Below are 9326 nucleotides of genomic sequence, written 5' to 3'. Positions count from 1 at the left end.
ATTTGTTGCTTTATTTGTGTGTCATCTGACTTTAGTTATTTATGCCCACTTTATTATTATTTCATAGAAAATGAAAATGTGACTTGAAAATGTAAGGTGCACTTCTTTGTTAGGTAGGAAAGAGTGAATCCTTGTTTGCCTTGGGTTGTTTGACATGGCCCCAGGGCCTCAGGGCAGAGATTCCTGGCAGGCTCTCCCATCATCAAGCCAGGCAGCCATTCCTCCTCCTGTCACTGCAGAAAGAGAGCCTTTCCCAGGGTGCTGCTCCTTGTGGGATTCCTGAGGTTCACAGGGCAGAGCAGTAGGGGTGCCTGCACATGCATATGGAAGAACAGCCACAGGTCACAGGAGAGGTCACAGTAGGGAGGCTGATGATCTTTCAGTGCAGATCATGCTCTTGGACCTCCTCCAGAACCTCCCTGAGCTCACCCCTTGCTCCTCCAAGCTTGAAAATAGTCCTTCCAAGCTGAAAGCAAACATGAGGTCAGGGTTTGATCTCATTCCCATTCATAAAGCTGGAAATATTTTTTAAATGTGCCTGAGATTTATCAAGACATATGCTGAAAACATTCTGTCTGTTGGTAAACAATAAAAATATTTACTGGATCAGACTCAGAGTCTGACATTTCAATTTTGTAACTTCCCAGCTGCTCTCTTTATCTGAGAGGTAGGGAGGGTTGTTTCCCCCTCTGAGACTCAGCATTTTTATCTGAGTTTATTTCTATTTGGTACAACTCCAGTGAGTCATGATTAAATGAAGAATGGTTTCTCTTTTTATAAATAATATTTGGCATATCTACTAGGTTAAGGCAAAATAACACTTAGGTATTATCATTGTTATTACTAATGACAAAGTTAATTCTCATGTCACTCAGCTAATGCCTGAAGTGACCTGAAGTCACCATTCTTCTAGCTCTCTAGAGGATGCTTTATGTATGACCCTATAGTTGTGTATGTTGTATATTTGGGAAAACTGCCTCCCCAATTCATTTTGGATTCCACACAGACTTGTTTTCCTGGCACAGGGGAGGCATCAAAAGCTAGTCTGTTGAATGTTTAAGAGACCCACCTGTCTTTCCTAAGACTGGCCCAAATCCATTTGGTTCAGCACACTTGGCATTTCCATCTGAAATTTTGTCCCTTTATGAATGTCCCTTGGGAATAGAGGCAGGTTCACACAATGTCTTGCTTGTGTCCATCTCATGGTGATAAAGGCCCTTTATTTTTCAATGAATATCATCTTACATAGTCAGTTTTTAAAAGATCATGACAGGGAGTTTCATGGGCTTGGGAAAAGGAACCTAGGGTTGAACTGAAGGAGCCACTCAAGGCTTCTGCTTTCCAAAGGGTCACACTTCTGAGTTACACATCATAGCAGGCTCCAGGGTCCCTAGACAATTGTTTTCCTCCAGCATTTATGTTCCCTACTCATGGAATATTTTACTAAAATCACAGGGATCAGCATTTGTTAAATTTCACGTTTCCCGTAGGTGCCACCCAAGTTGTAGAGATGCTCCTGTTGCTCCACTGAGCAATGTGAGTAGGAGGAAGTAGAGGGATTCACACACATTCTGCACACAATGTCAGGTTAGTGATGCAGGACTGAATGCTGCTTTCTGACTCCAACCAGTGTACTCTCTCCTTTCCTGGACCAAAATAGAAGTATTCCCTGCACAAGACCAAATTTCTTCACAAATTATTATGAAAACAATATTACTAGCTAGGGTGCCACTGTATTTTGGTTTCAAAAGTCATGATTAAGTGAATGTAGGTGTTAATGACTTTGTCTTACAGGGCCATATGTGTTGGTCATTAATAGTAAGATTGGACTTGCATTTTAGTTGGAAATCAAACAACTACCCTCAGGTAACCTATTATATAGAAGATTTTATTTGTGTAATGAGGACAGGGGTCAAAAAATTTTGAATTGATTGCCATATAAATAACATTCTGGTTAAATGATGTTCTGTCTACAGTTAATGCTTTGCTTCATTTCCAGACTGAATGAAGGAGATGAATGTAGTTCACAGACTCATTTCAGGGTCAGTAGGAATTGTCTTGCAGACTACTTAGATATGAGTTGGGTACTCAGGAAAGTTTTTTAAAGGACAAGTGTTTATGGGTACATAAAGAACACTGATAAGGAAACTCCAACAGGAAATGACTCCTTCCCTGTTCATGACACTAGATGTGTCTGGGAGACATGTTTGCAGGAGAATAGAATGAGGCAAAGATGTTAAGAACTCAAATTTCTTAGGTGATTGTTCAGATCTCTCTCCAATGTTAGTCCTGAGACAAGTGTTATCCAATTAATATTTTTTAAAATATGTAGTGTGTAATACTGACTAAAATAATAATCTTTTATTCATGGAGAATGTTCTAAGTGAAAGATATTATTAGATAGTAAGTTTCGACACTGGTGTAAGAAAGGACCACCACACACTTCAAAGGTACACATGCTGATTGAAGTGGTGTAAGTCTGACAACAGGTGGATGTATTAACGAGACATAACTAGTAGATATGCAACTTGAAAATATTTTTCTTTTACATAAGCATTGTATTTCTTGACATGTTATGAATATGTAAAATAAAGTGAATAGTAGTCTGTTCCTCAGATTGAACATCTGCTAATTTTATTTCATTTTTTCTGTGCTTCTAACCCTTTCCCAATGCAATCCCACTTATTTATTTTTTGGTGAGTTCAGATATACACATATTGAATGTCATAAATCTTAACTGTACATTTTTCACAAATATACCCATAAAACCTTACTGCTTTGAAGCATCAAACAAATCCCAATATCCCAAGAAAATTATCTCTGTCTCTTTCCAGGCAACATTTTTCTCCCCCAGATGCAAGTTACTGTTGTGAATTTTTAAACCTAGGTTCATTTTGCTTGAAATCAGACAATATACATGGTTTTAGATCAGTCGTCTAGCACAGAAAATTTGGGAGATTCAAGCAGGGTATGTGCTTCAGTAATATGTTCCTTTGTATGCTGAGCAGCATTGCATTATATGGATGCATGAAAATATACTCATGAGTTCAGTTTGGTTCTTTCTTATTTACCATTGCGAATACATGGCCTGTGGAGATTTGAAAATGCCTATTCTACTTATTTTAATTGCTTACTAGTAATAACATACTAATGACAGAGCTTTGCATTTTTTCTAGTTCCTCTTTAGATTATGATATGCATCTTAACATATGACAATTTACTTAGAATCAATATTGTATGAGTTTAATGAATACAAAATATTAAGCAATAAAAGACTTTATTCTATCTTTCTGCAGATAGTAAACATGTTGTATCTATGGATTATATACCCTACAATATAGTGTTGTAAGTTTATCACTGAATAATAATGGGTTTTGAAAACAAATCAAGTGAAGAAATGTGTTACAGTATGTTTAAGAGGATTTACAGTAAATCAGGCAAACTAATGTTCCCGTTTGTTTCACCCACAAGTTTTGCATCCTTGGTGACCATCACTTGCACTACTCATCCCTCTGGTGTTCTCCTGGTGATTGTTGGTCTTGTACAATCCCCAGGATTAGTTTTTATTAATGCATTGTAGTTATAGACTGGGTTCTTTCTGACATAATTACACAAACATGGAATCTAATCTGCTCCAATTCAGTCCCCAGGACACTTCACCTTTCCCTTCCCTCCTCCCTCTTCCTATCTTCTTTTCACTACTGGTCTTTCTTGTATTTATTTATGCTTTTCAAAATTAGTGTTTTATCAATATGCATGAAGGACATCTTCACTGTGGAATAGTCATAGGTGTCCACAGGCAAGTTTAGTCATATTCACTTCACTTTATCTTCCATTTCCCACCCCTCCTCCCTGCCTGGGCCCTCAATCCCTTCTCTGCTGTACTGATCTCTACTGCATTTCCATAGGATTCCAACCCTTTCCCCTCCTATTTTGATCTAACTTCCACATATGAGAGTTTCTCCAGTGTTGCTCACAGGAAGAGTGCTGGACGTTGTCAAATGCTTTCTCTGCACCTATTGAGATAATCACATGATTCTTGTCCTAATCTCCACTTACATGGTGTGCTACATGATTGATTTGCATATGTTGAACAAACATGGCATCCCGGGAATGAACCCCACTGGTTCATGTTATGCTATCTTTTTAGTGTGTTTCTTAATGCAGCTTATCAATATTTTGTTAAGAAGTTTTGCATCTATGTTCATCAGGTTTATTGGTCTGACTTTTTCTTTCCTTGACTTTTCTGTCTGGTTTTGGTTTCATGGTGATACTGCCTGTATAGAATGAATTTCAAATGTTCCCCCTTTTCTATATCATGGAGTAATTTGAGGAGAACTGGCATTATTTCATCTTGAAAGGTCTGGTAGAATTTGGTTTAATATCCATCCATTGCTGGACTTTTCTTTGTTGGAAGGTTTGAATTGTTGCTTAAAATTATTTGTTTCATATTGGTTTATTTAAGTTTTGTATATCCTCCTGATTCAATTTGTTTTGGTAATATTTGTCTAGAAATCTTGTCAGTATCTTTATAATTTTCTATATTATTGGTGTATCAATTTTCCCAATACTTTCTAATGGTCCTCTGAATTTCAGAAGTGTCTTTGATGATATTTTATTTTTCGTCACACTGATTTTGTTGATTTGGGTCTTCTCTTTTTTTGGTTAGTTTGGCTAAGGGTTTATCAATCTTGTTTATGTTTTCAAAGAAACAACTCATTTGTGCTGATTCTTTTTACTTTTTAATTCTCCTTTTTATTTATTTATTTTCTGATTTTAATTATTTCCTATCTCTAACTGAGTTTGGAATTAGTGTGTTCTTCTTTTTCTAGGTCCTTGTGTTATGATGTTAGGCAACTTATTTGGTACTTTTCTTTTTTTAATGTAGAAACTCAGTGCTATAAACTTTCCTCTTAGAACTATCTTCATCCTGTTCCAAAGATTTTCATATATTCTCTCTCTATTCTCATTTCTTTCTATGAAGTTTTTATTTCTCCTCTGATTTCTTTTATGTTCCATTTAATGTTAACAAATGTGTTATTTAATCTCCAGGTGTTAGCATGGTTTCTGCATTTTATATTCTCATTGATTTCTACATTAATTCCATTATAATATGATAAAACTCAAGAAATTATATCCTTTTTTGGTAGTTACTAAGATTTGCTTTGTTCCCTAAAACCTAATGTTTTAGAAACTTTTTCATGTGCCACTGAGAAGAATACGAATTCAGCTTTTGTTGGATGAAATATTCTACAGCTGTCTCAAGTTCATTCGATTAGTTATAATATTTACTTCTGAACAGTCTTAGGTTATGTCTGAATGACCTGTCTCAGAAAGGGGTGTTGAAATGGCACAGTATTGCACTGTGGTCTCAATCTTCATATTGAGATGCTTTGTTATGTGCATGTATGCAGGTTCACTGATGTACTGGGCATGAAGTTTTATGCTCATAATATCTTGTTGTTGGATGATTTCCTTAGTAACTATGAAGAGGCTTATTTTTTCTCTTGCAGTTAATTTGCTTCAAGTCTACTTTAGTAGGCGAGTATCTCCTTCTGCTTGCACTTCATTTCCACTAGCACGATATATCTTTTTATATCTTTTTCCATCCTTTCACCTTGGTTCTTTGGATGTCTAATTTAATTGACTTTTCTTTTAGTGTGATTCATTCATATACCCATCTTTATTTTAATTTTCATTTTTCTGATGAAATATTTCATTGACTCTGTAGAGCTGGTTCAGTGGTTAGGAATTCTTTTAGCTTCTCTTTATCATAGAAGTTTTTAAATCATCTTCAATTTCAAATGCTAGTTTTGATGGATATTGTAATCTTGATTGGTGCCCATTTTCTTTTGGGTGTGATAAATATTTTGTCAAGTCTTCTTGACTTTTAAGGTCTTGATTGAGAAATCACTTGATTTCTGAATTGTCATACCTCTAAATGTGATATGCCATTTTTCCTTGAGGTCTTTCAAATTCTCTCCTTCTCCTATAGATTAGGCATTTTCATCATAATGTGTCTAGCGGAGGATCCTTTTTGGTCTTGTCTATGTGGGGTTCTATATGCATCTTGTATTTGGAATTCTATATCATTACCAAGATTGGAAAAATTTCTGATATTATTTCAGTTATAACATCATGTATTTTTTTTTATTTTGTGTTTTGGAGCTGTCATCTACACCAATGATTCTTAGATTTGTTGTCTTAATGTCATTCCAGATTTCTTGAATATTCTGGTCATGATATCTTAACAATTTTTCTTTATTTTTGAACTTATTTTCAAGATATCAAGCATTGTGTTCGATGTCTGAGAGTTTGTCTTTAAAGGGGTCTAATCTATTGTTGATTTTTTCCATTGACCTTTTTTTTGATTTATGGAGTCATTTCTGCAATTTCTGTTTCATTCTGTTTCAGAATCTCCATCTCTTTGTTGGAATGATCGTTGAGTTTCTTTACTAAGTAAATTCTTTACATCTTCTTTTATCTCATTGAACATTTTAACAGTGAGCTCTCTAAATTTGTATTCTCTGACATTTCCTCCATTGTGGTGTCAATGGAAACAGGTCTTGATGTGTTTTGGGTTATTTGGGGTGGTTTCTTCAGTTGCTTTTTCATACTGCTTGTAGGTATACATGTCTTCTATGGTGATTATTGCTTCTACTTTTATGCAAGTGATTATTTAGTGAACTTCTTTCTCTGAAGATCCCTAGGTTAGGCAAATATCCAGGTATCAATGCCTTCACTCAATGTGCATCCTTGCTGTTTCCACTTTAAAAGAAGATATTGAACTCTCACTACAATCACTTCAGAACAAAGCCTCGTACTAATCAGTCTTAAGAAAAACAAGAACTGGATAATATTCTCCACACTTCCTGTAATCCAGGTATAAAATTGCACCTGTGTTTATTTACTGGCTTTCAAGGTGCCCAGTGTTCTCCCTCTTGATCTTCTAGCACCTGCACAACAGAGCAAGTGGACCTCCTGAGCATAGGAGAGGGATCCTAGAGAGGGATCTCAGGATTCTCAATCTCAATTTTTTGTTTGATGCTATTGGTTGAACCCAAGGGTGCTTAACCACCAAGCCATATATCCAGCCCTTTTCTATATTTTATTAGAGACAGAGACTCATTTAGTTGCTTAGGGCCTCGCTAAGTTGCTGAGGCTATATTTGAACTCATGATCTTCCTGCCTCAGGCTTCCAAGTCACTGGGATTACAGTCATATGCCACTGTGCCTGGTTCTCAATCTCAAATTTAAAAGAATGCCTTATAGCAACTTTACAATGTCAGTAATTATTATTACTATTTAACAGATGAGGAAGTTTTAGGAAGTAATTATGTTACTGGTTGTTTTGCTCTGTCTTCTGTTGTCCAATTCAATCACAGTGAAACCTGACAGATACTGACCATCTCTTTACTTTACATAACTGACATAAGAATATCTATAAAACCGCAGAACAGAATGAAGACAAAAACAATGAAGAATTGTTTTGTGTAGTGGATATATTAATGATCTATGGGTTGATACAAAATATCAAACTTTATACAAATATCAATGTAATATAATACAAAAACTGAAATATTCTTTATTTAAATATAAGTATCAAAATTTAAGCCATTCAAAGGTTTCTCTTAAGGTTTAAGATTTTAGAACTGTTTACAGGTTGTATACAAGAATGCCACATTTGTGGTAACCAATACTATTAATTATGTGCACTTACCAATATTTACCAAAATTTAAAATTCATCAAAGGCAAGGATGCTTATTAATTTATACAAATTTTCAAGGAAAACCTGAAATCCAAAAAGGAGGTGGAAATTAAAAAAATTCAAAGAATGATGAGATCCTTTGAAGACAATTTGCACACCATATTTTCCTATTATGATCTCTCACCATGATTGAGTTGTCAGAGAATTTAAAGTATACAGCACACAGTACTTTCAACATCTTAAACCACATGAATTTATCCCAAGGTGATAGAACCAAACAAGGCATATCAAATTGTTTGTGAATTCCCTTTTATTATTAAATAGACTTATTAATAGTACTTTCTTTAAAAGAAAGTCATTACTCATTCTAGATTTTTTTTTCATAAAAGAGTTTGCTATATTTTATTGTGATCATGAACTTCTTTCTCCAATTATCGTGGACTTCTAACATTGTTCAGATCAAAGTCTCTTAAGAGGATATGAAAGAGGGGTGAAAAATGCAGAAAGTGAAGGAAGACTGTACAAAGATTGGGTGTTACACTTCTGAGAAGCATTGTTGAAGCTGCCTAGTACTCAAGTGTGAATTATTTTGTGAATACTTCCATTCAAATATATACAGACTGAGGGGTGCCAGTTACACATTTCTTCATTCTCACATTCTGCTTTTTCAAAAGGTGTTCAAGCAATATACAAGTACAAAATCTAACACCTGTCTCAGAATTCCAACTCATGAGCCTCACAGATGATCCAGACCTGCAGCCCGTCCTCTTTGACCTGTTCCTGTTCATGTACCTGGTCACAGTGCTTGGGAACCTGCTCATCATCCTGGCTGTCAGCTCTGACTCCCACCTCCACACCCCCATGTACTTCTTCCTCTCAATCCTGTCTTTTGTGGACATTTGTTTCATTTCTACTACAGCTCCAAAGATGATTGTGGATATTCAAACTCAGAGTGGTGTGATCTCCTAAGTGGGATGCTTGACACAAATGTCTCTATATGCCATTTTTGTTTGTATGGATGACATGATTCTGACTGTGATGGCCTATGACCGATTTGTGGCCATCTGTCACCCCCTGCATTATCAGGTCATTATGAACTCTCGCCTCTGTGGTTTTTTAACTTTGGTGTCATTTTTGCTGAGCCTTTTGGACTCCCAACTGCACAATTTGATGATTTTACAAATTACCAGCTTCAAAGATGTGGAAATTCCTAGTTTCTTCTGTGACCCTTCTCAACTTCTGAATCTTTCCTGTTCTGACACTTCCTCTGATAACATTGTCAGATATTTACTTGCTGCTGTATATGGCTTTTTCCCCATCTCAGGGATCATTTTCTCTTACTATAAAATAATTTCCTCCATTCTGAGGATCCCATCCACAGGTGGGAAGTACAAAGCCTTCTCCACCTGTGGGTCTCACCTGGCTGTTGTTTGTTTGTTTTTTGGAACAGCCTCTGGGGTGTACCTAAGTTCAGCTGTATCACATTCTCCCAGAAAGGGTGCAGTGGCCTCAGTGATGTACACTGTGGTCACCCCCATGCTGAACCCCTTCATCTACAGCCTGAGGAACAGGGACATTAAAAACGCACTTAGGAAAATCCATGGCAGAATTTTCTAA

At 36.1% G+C, this 9326-nt stretch overlaps 1 pseudogene; it reads left to right on the top strand.

The window, feature by feature from the left end:
• Positions 1-391: 391 nt before the first annotated feature.
• Positions 392-9326, top strand: LOC124968045 (putative gustatory receptor clone PTE01; annotated as a pseudogene).

This window comes from Sciurus carolinensis, chromosome 17 (genome assembly GCF_902686445.1).
Source record: "Sciurus carolinensis chromosome 17, mSciCar1.2, whole genome shotgun sequence".
Lineage (NCBI taxonomy): Eukaryota > Metazoa > Chordata > Mammalia > Rodentia > Sciuridae > Sciurus > Sciurus carolinensis.
This window is presented reverse-complemented; position numbering and strand designations above follow the sequence as displayed.